At 37.1% G+C, this 17,474-nt stretch overlaps 1 long non-coding RNA gene and 1 pseudogene across 1 annotated transcript; one reads left to right on the top strand and one right to left on the bottom strand.

The window, feature by feature from the left end:
• Positions 1 to 17,474, top strand: part of LOC145797438 (protein PSK SIMULATOR 2-like) — a 185,248-nt pseudogene that overhangs the window by 95,405 nt on the left and 72,369 nt on the right.
• On the bottom strand, positions 796 to 9,840 carry LOC145797060 (uncharacterized). The gene is made up of 4 exons (XR_014338037.1): positions 9,683 to 9,840; positions 9,198 to 9,322; positions 7,649 to 7,688; positions 796 to 2,672 (listed from the first exon to the last, which is right to left on the bottom strand). It is a non-coding gene; the product is annotated as an uncharacterized LOC145797060 (long non-coding RNA).

Genomic DNA, 17,474 nt, shown 5'->3' with positions numbered 1-17,474 from the left:
GTCATGTTTGTGTTCTTTGTATAATCATGGCAAACCCGAAGAACTGGAGTATGGTAATTGAGGAATCGACGATTTGATGACCCTGACTCATGCATCTTACTATAGGAAAATTCTAAACCTAGGTTGAAAGTGGGAAGAACCAGTTTTGTACCAGTGTTTGCTATGCCCAAGGATGATACACTACAATAAATTATACTTTTGGTGACTAAATTTTTAGTTACCAAAGTTATATTTCAGTCACCAAAGATTTTTGCCGACTGAAATTTTTGGTAGCCCGTTTGGTCGTTGACTAATTGTCGGCAAAAGAATTGGCTACTAATATTTTTTTAGTCGCCGAAAGTTGCCAATTGGCAACTAAAAATTTAATTGCCCAAAAGAAAATATTTAGTCGCCAAAAAGAAAATAATTTTCATCTTTAGTTTTTTAGCTACCAAATTTTTAGTAGCTAAAAATGAGCCACTCCTTTTTGGCTACCAATTTTTTAGTCGCCAAAAACGTTGCACTCCTTTTTGGCTACTAATTTTTTAGTCGCCAAAAACTTTCATTTTTTTTTTTGGCTACTAACCATTTAGTCGCCAATAAGTTGCCCTTTTATTTTTTGGCTACTAACTGTTTAGTCGCCAATAAGTTCCCTTTTTATTTTTTGGCTACTAAATGTTTAGTCGCCAAAAGCTCTATTTATTAATTTTTTTTTAAAATGCACAAATTGAATATTTTTCATTAATTTCTAAATTATATGCATTCCATTATCAATGCAACATATAACCTGTACATATACAGAATAATACATCTATCAATTATAATCTAAATCCATTATCCATAATACCTATTTCATTGTCAACTATCCAAAAACTTTAATAACATCATATTCCAAATATCATATAAATTCATACCAACCAAGTGTAATCCATCTAAATTAAATATTACATACAAAAACACTGGATTTCCAAAACAGAGGCATGTACAAAAATAAATGTCTTCCATATATAGAACAAATGTTCTTCGTACACAAAAAAAAAAAAAATCCACAATAGCCCACGCAAAAGCAATCTGTAAAAAAAAAAAAAAACCATTAGCACTTATTCAATAAAATTGACATTCCAAATTATAACAATTATAAAATTAATAATTATGATATATTATATTCTGCAAATTATAATAATTATAAAATTAATAATTTCTTACTGCGAAAGAAGGGAAGGGGTGAGAACAGTACAAAAATTTAAGGCATACAGGTAATTTTTCAACAATAAAGAGCATATAAACTCAGAATGCTGTTGTAAATAGAAATGGAAAAGAATTATGAAGCTTACTTGGAATCAACCCATCAAAATAAAATGATGTAGGAATAGAAAGACTAGTAGTAGTAAGAAATGCATCTATGAGAAATAAAAACTGGTGCCAATTGAGAACCAAATAAGAAAATGTTATCTGAAATGGTTCATTTCAGTTATGCTCATTGGAGATGAACAAGAAAGAAGAGTGATTTCATTCAAATTTAAGGCACCAAGGGCAAGAAGAAAGAAGATTGACGACAAGGTAATGTAAAACATGACGATCAAGAAATGGAAGATAATATGCCTCCATATATAGCTACATGTAAGATAGGATACATGTACTTAAACCTCAAGTAATTGGGATTTGCTTTCTCAAGTTGACATCAGAGGGAAAAAAATGTTCAAAAAAATTCTCCATATCTCCAAATCAAATTTGCTTTAAGAGTTACAGCTTTAGCACACAGACATGCCAACTCTCAAAAGGGCAAAAACAGAAGGCATGCATATATTGTACTATTTCAAAGTACAATTTGGAAAGAAGGGGTATCATATAATATAAGCAACCAACACTAACATATTCTTGATTTTCATCTCAAAACCTAGCTGAAGAAGATTCATTTTGTGCCATTACTTTGCCAATGTGCAAGATCTGTGAATCACAATGTTTTATCTCTATGACATCGTAATCAAATTAAACATGTTAACTTCTAACAAATTGTGTCTTCATAAATTATTAAAGGAAGGTAATTCCTACTCCTTCAAAGAAATTCTGGCTTTAAACTATCCAACATATCTTAGTTTAAGGTATTTCTAGCATCTCAATTGATAGATTAGTCAAACAATGGAACTACTCCAAATGACTACTAGCACCAATATATATAGAATATTGATAAAAATGTACCACTTAAAATTATGCTGATTGAATCATGCTTACTAAGTTGTCTAGCATCTATTACCCCATGCATGTATGTGGCCATAAGGGATGGTCCGTTAGATGCCTATGGAAGTATGACATCTATAAAGGTTTCCCAGTCAGTTTATATGCTGATACTCTCAAAAAGTAAAAGTTGATGAATTGGACAAAAATAAACAATAATATGGTAGAGCATATCGCAATCTGAGTAATATTCAAAACCATTAAATCCTGGAGAAAAACTAAAATGAAAACGAAATGAAAGCAATAACAATAAATTACCCAAAATATCAATAGTTGATGCATGTAATGATTTGAACATACATTTCAGTTGCTGCCACATGTATTCATTCTCGTATACCAGATGCGAAATCTGTTTCTGAAGGCAATCATGCTCTTCCTTCAAGAGCTGGTTTGCTGCAGTCAACTTCTTGTTCACTAACTAAATGTTGGTAGCCTCTTTCTTCTGCTTCTCGCGGCACCTTAAAAGAAGGAAAGAAAAGAAAAATTAGTCTTTCTTTCAATTTCACTACTAGTCTTTAAATGCTGACAAGACAAACCATGAATGGATCTCTCAAAATCAAAGTACCAGATTAAAGAAAACAATGGTAAGCAGAACTTGCTCGGTATGAGGATTGTGTGCAAGGATGGACTTAATGAGCCAATATCCATGCTCAAGTGGCTGGCTCAGATAACCAATATCCACCATCCTAAATTATAATATTTAAATAATAATAATAAGCATAGCGTGGGCAGAATTTTTTCAGAGTTGGTACTCTATTGTTGAGTGCCTTGGACAAATTCAAAATCCATGGAAAAGAACCAGCAAATGTTCCTTTGTATGAATGAAACAAGAATGAACATCTTTAAAAACCATTGTTGAATTCTACAAACCAGGTTTTCAATTGACATTAATTGCACATAAAAACCATGAATCCATTACTTCTCTTTCTTGAAAGTATGAAAGAATTTAAAGTTGCAGCAAATCAAGTAGACAAAGATATATAAATCAACACAGACACAACAATATCAAGCATATATATATATATATATATATAAATTAAAAAAAGAACTGATAACTTGTTTCTCACAAAATTTCTTTGCATGTCAAAGGCTAGTAAACCAACATGTGGGAATCAACTTCAATAACACAAAAACAACAAAAATAGAGCTAATCACCATATCCAACTAAAATACTACAGCTGCGGTTCTGAAACCAGAACATAAACAGAGCTAACCACTATATCCAATTTTCCCTAAATTCTAATTCACATGTAAATTATAATCTAAATTCTAATTCACACCCAATTAACTATAAGACTAAAAAAATCCAGAAACTAAAGACTCAAAATTTACCCAAAATTTGGGTTCTTACTTGCACAGTCGGCGATGCGACGACCTCAGATGATGATGATAATGGGGGAAAGAAACCAGCAGACTCACCACTCTGTGAGGGAGGAGCTGTTGATCGAGCTTCCATGGGTGATGGATCTTAGGCGACGGTGACGAACAAGGAGGTGAATCGGTGCTCCAGTTGCCGGCGAACGCAAGGAGAGGCGAAGGAGAGCTGTTCTGTGATTGGTGGAGCGACGATGAGAGAGGGAGGGAAGAGAAGCAGCGGAAAGGGAGAGGGAGAGGGGGAGAGGCGCTGGTTTGTTTAGGATTTGGTTTGAAACAAAATACTATATATGAGTGGTCATTTTACACATTTGGCGACTGAACATTTTAGTCGCCAATTAATTGTATAAATCCATCCAAAATTTGAAATGTCTCCCTCCAAATATTTTAGTTCTTTGGTGACTAAAATATTTTTGTCTCTGAAAATAAATTTTTGGCGACCAAACTTTTGGTCGCCAAAGATAAAAAATAATTTTTTATTTTACATTCGGCAACTAAATGGTTTTAGTAGCCAAAACTCAATATACGGCGACTAAAATATTTTGTCACTGAAAATATTTTTTGACAACCAAACTTTTGGTCACCAAAGATAAAAAATAATTTTTTATTTTACATTTGGTGACTAAATGGTTTTAGTAGCCAAAACTCAATATACAGCAACTAAAATATTTTTTTGCTGCTGAAAATATGTTTTTGGCGACCAAAAGATAAAAATAATTTTTTATTTTACATTCGGCAACTAAATGGTTTTAGTAGCCAAAACTCAATATACAGTGACTATAATATTTTTTTGTCGCAAATTCTGGTATTTTTAGCTACTAAATTTTGTTTTAGTCACCAATAATCAATATACCCCGACTAAAAAAAAAAAATTAATAGCTAAATATTGTATTTTTGCCGACTAAAAAAAATTTTAGTTGCCAATCCCACAACTTTTGGTGACTAAATTTTTTTCAATCGCCAAAAGTACATTTTGTTGTAGTGATAGTGCTCTAGTTGATGCACTACCAGTATTATGCCAATTAATTGGCATGCATAACTACGTTAAGGAAAGTGGAGTATTTGAAAATGCTAGTATTTTGTTGTAGTGATAGTGCTCAACATTTAACTGACATTTGAAATAAAAATATTTTATTATCTAAAAAAAAAATTGATTCAATAAAATGTCATTAACAATTTTTTAGTGAAATAACATATTGGAGTATTTGAAAATGCTAGATGTGTTAAAAATGTAGCGAGTTAACTTTGTAATCCAAGTGGATAGTTAAACAAGGCTTGTTAGGCATTTTAGCCAATGTAAGTCTAATTTTGAGCTCCAATGGGCTAGCTACTTTACCATCCTATTTTTTTTGTAGCTACAATTGAAGAGCCCCAAAGGCTCTCTAAACAATTATGTATGTATATATTTTAGATTTTTGTATATTTATGTCTTGGATTTGGAATTTTACATTATATATGTGTGTGTGTGTGTATGTAGCAATTTTATATGTTCTTTCAATTCTGTTTGATGAATTACGGAATAACTTATTTTGTATTTTGCATTTTTTTTTCTCCTCATTCTACAGGTTTTGTATGTTTGTATGGCAAATTTATTATTATTGCAAATTTATATTAGTAAAATATCAACAATTAGTATTTTTTATTTTAAAAAGTAATTAAGTAGTTTAAATGATTAACTAAAATAAAAAGCGTGGTTGGAGAACACAATAGCTAAAGTAATTAGGTAAAATAAATAGTGTACTTTTTTTGTACTTTAGCTAGCGAAAAGCAGAGAGTATGGTTGGAGTTGCTCTAAGAACTAACTTGCAGGATTTTTAAAAGTAAGTCATTTTTAAAAAATAATGCAAAAATATTTTCCTTTAAAAATGTTTCTTGCTTTTTGTTCAACCAAATAATAAAAAATGAGTAAAATATTTTTGACAAAAATATTTTACGTCAAAACAAACGAAACTTAAAGAAAAACGGACTTCATTTTACCTAGTTTCAAATGTCGCCCGATGGGACAGACCAAGGACTATTAATGTAACTGGATAAATAGTGAGTGTTTGACGTGTTAAAATAGCACATGCTATTTTTACACATTATTTTATTTGGGTTACAATCATCTTATTTTGGTCATATCACCTCTCTACCACATCACTTCAAACCCAATCTATATTTCACATTTTTTTGTAAAAACTTAAAAAGTATACTTGTTTAAATCATTCTAAATCCCCTTATCATAGGATAAATTACAAATACACCCCATAAGATTTAGAAAATTACAAATACCCATTATTAAAAAAAAATCAATAAAATTAACTGAAAAATAAAAATTCCTAATAGCTCTATTATACAATAATAAAATTATTTGAATTATTAATTGAAATAAATTTCTAATATTATTAAAGTTTCGTTTGGGAATAAGCTATTTTAGTAATTTTTTAATTTTTTACGAAAAGATGTGCAGAAAAATAAAGAGAGTGATGTGACAACTTATAGTATTTTTTTTTTTTATATTTTTTAGCTAAAATATATAGTTGACAAACGAAGCCTAAAAATTGTTAATCGACTAAATAATTTATTAATAAAAAGATTATTTGTTATGAAATTAGAAATTCCAAAATCACATGGGCAAATCGTAATTTAAACAAGCTTCAAAGAATTTATTTGTAATTTACCTATTATTTTTTGGAATAAGTTCCATCTCACAAACAAGTACTCCAATTAGTCTCAAATTTTTTCTATTGATCTGTTAAGTCCTATTAGTGGAGAGTTTCTTTCCGTGTAGTCCTATTTTTGATTTTGGTAGTATTTTGGTGGATGACTATACCCTTTTATTAATGTAGCAGGAATGATGTGACACTCCAATGTGGTAGGTATTTATGTGAGGTATTAATGTGACACTCCAACGTGCCGGGTATAACGTGACACTCCAAAAAAACTAAACATTCCCTAATGTACTTTTCTCAAATGTGACGTGACGGGTATGATGTGACACTCTAAATCTTTTACTCAAAAAAATTAAAAACTCAGTGTACTTTTCTTAAATGTGACAGCGTGGTAGGTATAATGTGATACTCTAAAAAAATTAAAAACTCCTTAATGTATTTTTCTCAAATATGACAACGTGGTAGGTATTATGTGACACTCCAAAAAAATTAAAAATTCTTTAGTGTATTTTTTTCAAATGTGACAGCGTGGCGGGTATGATGTGACAATCCAAAAAAAATTAAAAATTTATTAGTGTACTTTTTTTAAATATGACAACGTGACCCAAATGTGACAACGTGATGAATATAATGTGACGCTCTAAAAAAATTAAAAACTTATTAGTATACTTTTTTCCAAATGTGACAACATGACGGATATGATGTAACACTCTAAAAAAATTATAAACTCATTAGTGTATTTTTTTACATTTTTCATATATGATATTCATGTGGTATTACTTTAAATGGCATATACACTTTAAGATGACAATTTCCAATGTACCAAAAAAATAAAAAATAAAACACTTTTAAGATGACCACATGGGCATATACATGTAACATTTTGAAATGCAAGGGGTCAAAGTGAATTAACCAACAGTTTCAAAAGAATTAACCACCTTAACAATGAACATAAATTAGTTAAGTATCGAGTATTAATAGGAGGGGAAAAAAAATGCACTTCACAACATTATGGGAGCTAGAAATATTGGGTCAGGAATTCAATGTACACATAAGCCATCACTTTTCTTTACAAGATGTGAATATAGAACATATAACTCAATTATGTGGTGCGGCACAATCAACATTATAGCTAAAAGTGCAGAGGCCAATAAGGAAAATGAGAAATATGGTGTCCCATACTAGGTTGACAATGAAAATCATAAGACATTGAATGCAGAAAACCTACATGGCAAACAGAATCTAAATTCATTAACCATCAATATTGCAACATCCCTAGTGCCAAAAAATGTAGAATGATAGCTAGGTGGTAAAGGAATCACACGCAAGGAATTATTTAGTTCTTTATGATGTAAAGTAAGAAAAAAAGTACCTAAAGATATAGTTCTTTATGATGCGAAGTAACATACCCAACATAAAGTCGATCTTTGGCAGCATCAAAATAGAAATCTGATAAATCAACAATTGCAAACCATTGAATGATCTGAAAAGGGGAAAAATAAATGATACAAAAGAGCAAACTAAAATGTTTTCGAATCTCCAGTTGAATTAAGTCTTAATAGAAATGAAATAAGAGAATGAATTTAGAAATAACCATGGAAAAAGGACAGAGAAATCTATTAACAGCCCTAGAAGTTCAAAATTATAGGGAAGTTCCGAAAATAGAAGAATGGAAGCAGAGGAGAAATGAATATTGAGGACCAAGCACTACTTAAGAGTGAATATTTTCGTTATTTAGGATTTATTATCACAATGGCTGGGAAGATTGGAGCGGATGTGATTCATAGAATTAAGATGGGGTGGCTTAAGTAGAGGAGTGCATCTAGGATACTGTACGATAAACAAGTATCTACTAGACTAAAAGGGAAGTTCTATAAAACGGCTATTAGACCAGCGATGTTGTATGTGACGAAATGTTGAGCAACTAAGAAACCACATGAAGATGAGTATTGCTGAGATGAGGATACTTAGATAGATGTGTAGCAAGACTAGAAAAGACAGAGTTAGGAATGAGTATGTTCGAGAATCGGTAGAAGTAGTATCGATAGAAGATAAGTTGAGGGAGAATAGATTGAGATGGTTTGGTCATATACAACGGAGATTAACAGAGACAATAATGAAGAGATGAGATACAGTGACGATAGATGAAAATGTTAGGGGAAGGAGCAGACCTAGACTAAAGTAAACTAGTGTAGTAAATAAAGATATGAATCTCCTTAATTTGACTAATGATATGGCCTTGGATAGAATCGAATGGAGAAGAAGGATTCACGTAGTCGACCCCATTTGATGGTACTTATGACTTGGCTTGGTTTGGTTTGGTTTTCTGAAAATAGAAGAATCACAAGATCCTATATCAGATTCTGGTTGTTCTTCTGGTACTGGTTGATCCTACGTGTGGCCAAATGATATAACATGTCCAAAAATGTGTGGTTTAGGGGTGGAGAAGGGTTGGGGATCACAAGTTCACAACCATACAACCTAGTTTGCGTAATAGAATTGGGATCTAGGGCCACCACAAGTCAATTTGAGGTCATGAACTCTTGGAGGTAAGCCATGCCTTCTAATGTCAAGCGGTCAAATGAAACATTCAAAGATGACCTTCCAGCATAGGAGCCATGTTATAAGGGAAAATAAAGTGAGTATGTTCTTTGAGACATAGATTTCACATAAAATTCACTGTTGAGTGAATGTATCACACAGGTTATTAGTTTTCCATGGATCCATGGATAGGTCAATTCCTAAAGTGCGTATTGATTTAGAGCAGTAGTGCAAAGTTTAAGCAGAAGTTTGACACTAACATAAATAGTTTTTAGTTGCAATAAGTGAGCTTGTACTTTTTTTGTCCTGTTCATGCTCAGATCTTGTTTTCATGGTTCCCATCAAAGATTCTCTTTCACTCTCTCCTACTTTGATATGATATATAACTCACTATCAACCAGATGAAGAAATACGTACCTGGAAAATTTTGAAGAATTGATAATTTTTGAAGCTGTCTTTGATGTTCTTTACAACATTTCAAGCTAAAACAGAGCATGCTGATCAATCATGGGAAGATCACTATATGGAACAACGTCATCACCCTGCAAATAAAAGAATATAAAATGAGAAAAAGCTACAGAAAGAGATCAAAACAATATTCTCATTTATGTCAGTTCTGACAAGCAAGAAGCAATAAAAATTTTAAATGAAGAGCCAGAAAATGGGGAACTATAATGCAATATGAGCAAGTGTGTGTATGTGTGTGTGAGAGAGAGAGAGATCAACAAATATATATCTATCAATGGAGATACGGCTATTTGAAGGTGACCACTGACCAGCAATAAACAATAAGTGGCTTCAGGGAAAGAAAAAAAAAATTAAATAGGACAAAAATGAGACTCTTTTCATCCAAGGGATAGCCTGAACCCAATGGCTATGGTTCTCAGAAAACATGAGCATACCTCCCAATCATGAAGATTTTCCAAAAGAAATCATGATGTTCCTCACATGTTTCTATATATGTCAGACATTTGGCGGAGGACTTGAGGCCCAATCAGCACGTCACAAGTATAATCTAAACCCAGCGTCTCAGGACATCAACTCCATAGGAAGGTGCTTCCTGCAAAGGCAAAATAGAAACTCCATTGATCATTCAACAAATGAAAAGATGTGTTTGAAATATTCTAACCAGTGACTAACCCCTGGGTTTTTGCCTCCTCCAATCACGGTAATTGGATTTACAACATTACCCAAAGATTTTCTCATCTTCAACCTCTGTCATCCAACCCAAATCCATGCATTATCACGCAGAAATATGGTGCCTTCCCAGCAAAATGGTAATAGAATGTCAAAAGCCCATGTGGCATCTTAGTACCTTAATATTGCAAACACCTGTAAGTAATTAATAAAATATTTGCACAGAAAAACAACCTTTGGAACCATTGCAAGCTATAGAAATTGTTATTTTTATTTCTAAAAATTGATGAGTAAAACTTCTGGAGAAAAAGGAGGCCAGCACAAGCACCAAATCAACTGAACAAATCTAGACTCCGTTATTTTTCTCTTCCCTTCCAAACCTAGTTAACCGTCAACGTCGATTCCTTCTCCCCGCCAAAGAAGCATTTCTTCTCAAAGGGCCAAGGCCTCTAAATAATTCATGCTGCACTCTTACTTCTTCAAGCTACCTTTTATTTATTTTTCCTTATTTCAAAAGCTTTCTCCGAAGCCACTTACTCACGAGTACTTGATTCATTTGGCACAGTGACCCACATAACATTAGCTTTTTCATTTTTTTTTAATAAAAATAAAGAAGCATTACAGTTTGGTCCCCACCAACATGGGTTATGCAAAGAATAAAAAAGCATCATATCTGCCAGTACAACCAATGCGGAGCCTTCTAAAACACCACAAGATGACTGAACATGGAGGACACAAGCGCAGAGGGGATCTTAGATGGAGAGAGAAAGAGTGGCAGTAAAGTGTTCTAAGCATGTTGGACGGGAAAGGTTACTATTGGATTGCTTGCATAGAGGTGGATACCCCTTCTCATAGAAGGGATGGGCTTGGAGGCCAGCTCACCTGGACACAACATCGCAAGCTCAGGGAGAAGTGTCTTGTGCACCATGGCCTGACAAAGTGGATGTTGCAACTATCAACAGAGCTGTAATTCTCAGTGTTCAGCAGTAGCAATGGGTTGGTGGCTGCGCTCAAAGTACGGAGGAGCATAGGACACATCATGTGTCTTGCTCAAAAACTGGTATGTCTTCTTGTGAAAGCCTTTCTATAACATTGGTAAAGGTGTAGGTCTCCTTGAGAGAGGAGGAGACAAGGCATCTTGACGAAGCGAAGTCTCAACTCCAGGCTCCAAGCCACATGTACTTTGATGATCCCAAGGTGGGGGTCATAGGTGGTTCGAGTTTCCCCAAGACTGAGGCACCAACCGGAAGGGGTTCATAGGCCTTGCTCTTGACCTAGGCTGGTGTAGAAAGTAGAAATATTAGGATGCCCTTTTGTGAAGTATAGAGGATGTGTGCTCAGTTGAGGAGTCGTCAACTGAGTGAGGAAAGATCAAGCACTAGACAACCCATTGAGAGGGGCACATTTGACAGGAAAGTGAGTGTGCCTAACACTTGGAGATACTTGGAGGGATTATAGATAGCTCAGTCAGAGGTTTGTTTGGCCCAACAAATCAGTGCCCTGAGCATGATCATCAAGCTGTACCAAGAGATGCCTTAGGCATAATCCCTTTAGAAATTGACATATTTCGGAAATTATTTGTAACGCCCTCAAAATAACACATTAAACCCATCAATAGAGACATGCATTGGTAATGAAGATAAATATTCTTCTATTCATCAGAGTAGTTCTTTACAAAAGTATTACATGTTAATCAACAAAAACAAATGCCCTACGGGCTTACAGCTTTCCAAGTTAACACTTGGTTACAACAAAAGAGTGCTAACTCATTTACACACTAAGCCCTTGGCTTGAATATACATGTAATACATCAAGACATAAAACAACAAAAGTCCGCTTGCCTCTAGCCTCCCAAGCTACGTCCTTGGAGGTGGCATGCTACCTGTACCTGAAAATGATATTCCCATATAGGGTGAGCCACAGCCCAGTAGAAATATACTAAACCAAATATGAACATTGACTAAAAGATTAGCAGTTGATAGATGGCCAACACTGATACTTTCTTTTATCACACTTTACATTTCCATGACATACAAGTCCATATTACCATTCATTTTCCAATTCCTTTCAATTCTCAATTTACAACCATGGCTCAGAACCTGGCCAACAACTCATACGAGACAGTAACTCATATCAAACACTTCCCATTTCATAATAGATAAGCATACTAGCTATATCACACAACAACAGATAAGCATACAAGCTATATCATCACTTCCACAGATATGCATATGAGCACTATCACACCTCTAATGACAAGCATATGAGCTCTGTCAACACATTACTAGATAAGCATATGAGCTCTATCTACGGAGTCCATCCCCTATCTCCTCCCAACAACATCCGGTTTAGAGGTCCATCCCCTATCTTTCCCTAAACTGCGGAGTACATCCCCTATCTCCTCTAACACAACACAATGCATATAAACAATAATTATACACATCATCAACCAATACATAACATTTAATGTATTCATTCAACCGTTATACTCAATGACACATTCCGGTGATTAGTTTTAGTTTGCCTAATCATCATGCATTGTCTACAACAACCAAGACTATCCTCCACCGATAGCCCAAAGCAGTTATTTCTATACAGAAAATAAATGCAACAAATGGATATAAAATCGACATTTCCAACTAGGTGAGTGACACAAAATCCAACTACACCCTTTAATCCCACGTATTCCCAATCTCAACATTTCCAATTCAATTCCTCGTTTCTCATAATTAATTATGCAAATTAATTAACCAATGTAATTAAGGCATTTTCCATAATTTACATTACAACCCTTAGGTTCCATTTTCATTAATGTCTTAACATTAATTTTACATTTTCCATGCCAAACATGCATCTAGGTTTGATATAGTTAAAACCCCAACTCTTGTAAATTTACACAAAGGCCCGAACTTCCTCAAAATTACCCAACAACTCCCAACATATCGAAATGCCAAAATTTAAAGACAAAACTCATAAAGAGGAGTAGGATATCCCTACCTCAAAGTTTGAGCTCCAATGGAGATGAAGACCAAAACCAAAATGCTTCAAATTCTGAAATTTTCAGATTAAAATGTAGCCCTCGACGATCAACACAACTTTCGTAAAGACCAAAAGCGAGCAAACAACTCCTACTAGATCAAATCTAAGAGAGAAGGGCCGGTTTTAGAGTGAGAAGCTCTGAAAATGGCTTTTTGGAAAAGTAAGAGAGAGAAAAGATCTTGAAAAAGTGATCCAAAAGTCGGATCTCGGATTTATATAAAAGTTGCCCCGCTCGAGCGTCAAACTCCCCGCTCAAGCGTCACTCACAGACTCCCGCTCGAGCGTCAACAATCCCGTTCGAGCGGCGGATACACACTCCCAGAACTTTTACAGAACCAGGTCTCCGCTCGAGCGTCAAACCTCTCCCCTCGAGCGTCACACACAACATCCCGCTCGAGCGTCAAAACTCCCGCTCGAGCGCACAACTCTGCAGAGGAGATACTGGAAGATGGAAAACTACGCTCGAGCTTCGGAAACCCCGCTCGAGCGGACAGACAACAATGAAGGGCCCGCTCGAGCGTCAAAATCCTTGCTCGAGCGTGAAGGCCAAAATCTAGGCAACTACACTTGGTTCCTAAGCTCAACCAACCTGTTATACACCTGCCCAACACAACCCAAGACTCAAATACAAAGAGTAAAGGATGTAAACGAGATGTACACAACAACCAATGAAAAGGGAAACCGGGATCGCTATAACCTCCCCCCCTTAAAGAATTTCGTCCCCGAAATTAAACACAAGTTTTTCAAAAACAGGTTTTCTCTATTTCTAACAACATTTCAACCCAATATTAAACATTCTGACCCATTACCGGTCAATTCCATCTCTTTTCAAGAGGCATTTCACAACATATTTTACAAGTGCATTATCAACATGCAATTTTCTTCCATTTCCAACCATTTTCAACATACATGGTTCACAGTTCATATCATAATTAATATACATGATACAACTCCAATTTTATAATATAGCCAACATATGCAATATCATAATCAACTCCCATATCAAGGTAAGTTCTACAACATACTTCCATTAAGCCAAAACATCACCAATGTTTTACAACTTAAGACATATATAAAGCTCTTAAGTTCAACAATATTACAAAATCTAAATACAAGATTACTCATCAATAAACAAGTCCGGATATTTCTCGCGGACTTCCAACTCACGTTCCCAAGTGGCTTCCTCCACTCCGTGATGTTTCCACAAAACCTTTACCAAAGGGATGGTCTTGTCACGCAGGACTTGATCCCGCCTATCCAAGACCCGAACTAGTCTCTCCTCATACGAGGCGTCCTTATCTACCTCTAAGTCGGTCCAATCTAACACATGCGATGGATCCGGCTCATACTTCCGAAGCATACTCACATGAAGCACGTCATGAACTCCGGACAACTGTGGTGGCAACGCTAAGCGATAAGAAACTTCCCCAATCCTCTCAAGGATCTCAAAGGGACCAATAAACCGAGGGAATAACTTCCCACTCTTCCCAAACCTCATCAATCCCCGTCTAGGTGATATCTTCAAAAAGACATGATCACCTATCTCAAACATCAAGGGTCTTCTCCTACGGTCAGCGTAAGATTTCTGACGACTCTGGGCTGTAATCAGCCGCCTACGGATAAGCTCAACTTTCTCCGTCGTCTCCCTAACCAACTCCGGACCCAACAAAGGTGTATCACCCACCTCGGCCCAACAAACTGGGGACCTACACGGTCGGCCATACAAGGCCTCAAACGGTGCCATGCCGATACTCGACTGAAAACTGTTGTTGTAGGCAAACTCCACCAATGGCAAGTGCCTCTCCCACGTCCCACTAACGTCAAGGACACAACCCCGAAGCATATCCTCAAGGATCTGAATAGTACGCTCGGACTGCCCGTCAGTCTGAGGATGATAGGCCGTACTAAAGGTCAACTTAGTACCCAAGGCACTCTGCAAACTCTGCCACAATCTAGCAGTAAAACGAGGATCTCTATCTGAGACGATCGTCACTGGGACCCCGTGCAATCTCACTATGTCCCGAATATACAAGTCGGCGAGATGATCTACCGAATCTCTCACGCGCATAGGAATGAAGTGCGCCGACTTAGTCAACTGGTCTACAACCACCCAAATAGCATCACTACCCCGCTGAGTCCTCGGAAGACCTACAACGAAGTCTATAGTGACATGCTCCCACTTCCACTCGACAATAGGCAAGGGTTGCAACAAACCCGCTGGCCTCTGATGCTCGGCCTTCACTTGCTGACAAGTAAGGCACTTCGACACGGAAACTGCCACATCCCTCTTCATACCTTGCCACCAAAACTGGCGACCCAAATCATGATACATTTTAGTGCCTCCCGGATGCACCGCAAGGCATGAATGGTGGAACTCTCGGAGTACCTCCCCTCGGCAAGACTCCGGCACAAACAAACGGTCTCGGTATCTCACACTCTGGTCGGGATACACCGTCAAACCCTTCTCCACCTTCCCACTTGAGATTTTCTCTCAGAGGGATTCTACCTCAAGGTCACCTCTCTGTGCCTCTAACACCCTAGTCACAAGTGTAGGCTGCGCAACAACAGAAAACAAGGCCGCAGCCTCAACAGATTCGCCTAGAAGCAAATCAAACTCGCCAAGTGCTCCCAACATCTCCCACTCCCGGATGGCTATACAAGCTACATCACTAATGGATTTCCTACTAAGGGCATCGGCCACAATATTGGCCTTTCCCGGGTGATAATGCAACTCAAAATCGTAGTCCTCAATTAACTCCATCCATCTCCTCTGCCTCAAATTCAAGTCTCTCTGTGTAAACAGATACTTCAAACTCTTGTGGTCCGAGAACACCTCAAACTTCTCACTATAAAGGTAGTGCCTCCAAATCTTCAAGGTAAAGATCACTGTTGCTAACTCTAGGTCGTGTGTGGGGTAATTCTTCTCGTGAATTTTCAATTGACGTGAGCCATAAGCTACCATTTTCCCTTCTTGCATCAACACACAACCCAAACCCTCTCGCGAGGCATCACAATAAACCGCATAACCCAACCCTCTCTCCGGAATAATCAGAACCGGAGCGGTGGTCAATCTACCCTTCAGCTCTTGGAACGACTTTTCACAAGTCTCACTCCATACAAACTTGACCCCTTTCCGCGTCAATCTAGTCAAAGGCGAAGCTAGCCTGGAGAAATCCTTCACAAACCGACGGTAATACCCAGCTAATCCCAGAAAACTACGGATCTCAAACACATTCTTAGGCTGTGCCCAATCCTACACTGCCTCTACCTTGGATGCATCAACAGACACCCCTTTTCCGGATACTACATGGCCTAAGAACTTGACTTCTCCCAGCCAGAACTCACACTTCCCAAACTTGGCATACAGCCTATGGGCTCTAAGTAACTCAAGCACTACTCTCAAGTGTGCCTCGTGCTCCTCCTCTGAAGGCGAATAAATCAGGATGTCGTCCACGAAAACGACTACAAATCGATCCAAGAATTCCCGGAAGATCCGGTTCATCAAGTCCATAAAGACTGCCGGTGCATTGGTAAGTCCAAATGGCATCACCAGAAACTCATAATGGCCATACCGTGTACGGAATGCCGTCTTCGGAATATCCTCCTTCCTGACCCTCAACTGGTGGTAACCCGATCTCAAGTCTATCTTAGAGAAACAACGGGAACCCTTCAACTGGTCAAACAAATCATCTATACGGGGCATAGGGTACTTATTCTTGACCGTAGCCCAATTCAACTTTCAGTAGTCGATACACAATCTCAAGGCACCATCTTTCTTCTTAGCAAAGAGGGCCGGTGCTCTCCACGGTGAAACACTAGGGCGAACAAAACCTTTATCTAGCAACTCTTGGAGCTGAATCTTCAACTCACTCAACTCAGCTGGGGCAAAACGATAAGGTGCCATAGAAATCGGCGCTGTGCCAGGCACTAAATCAATAGAGAACTCTATCTCTCGATGAGGTGGCAAACTAACAAGGTCCTCGGGAAAGACATCCGAATACTCACAAACCACCCTCGGCAACACAGGCTGGGTCTCACCACACTCACCACTCTCAAAGCTAGCAAGTAGACCACTAAGCTCACTTCGCCCTCGCGAATGATACCCCGATGGTAAAACACTACCAACCCGGTCTCCCAAGAAATGGAACCACTCCCCGCTCAAGGTACATAACGTGACCCTCTGGCGGTAGCAATTGATAACAGCCCGGTATGACGATAGCCAGTCCATACCCAAAATAACATCAAAGCCCTTCATGGGCATGATAACAAACGGAAAAGGAAGCCTATGGTCGGCGACCTCTATATCACAACCTCTAACACCTTGTTTCAAGATCAACTCACCCCCAAGAGGTCACACTACACAAATAGGAGATGCTAACCGTGCCAACTCCAATTCCAAAACAGATGCAAATGCAGCAGATACAAAAGAATGAGATGCACCCGTGTCAATCAACACACTAGCAACCGAGTTGCAAAATAGAAAAGTACCTCTCACTACTGATGGAGCCGGTACTATAT

Source organism: Camellia sinensis, chromosome 8 (assembly GCF_055761805.1).
Source record: "Camellia sinensis isolate YWXY chromosome 8, ASM5576180v1, whole genome shotgun sequence".
Classification (NCBI taxonomy): Eukaryota; Viridiplantae; Streptophyta; class Magnoliopsida; order Ericales; family Theaceae; genus Camellia; species Camellia sinensis.
The sequence above is the reverse complement of the archived record's forward strand: the minus strand, read 5'-3'. Positions and strand labels throughout refer to the sequence as shown.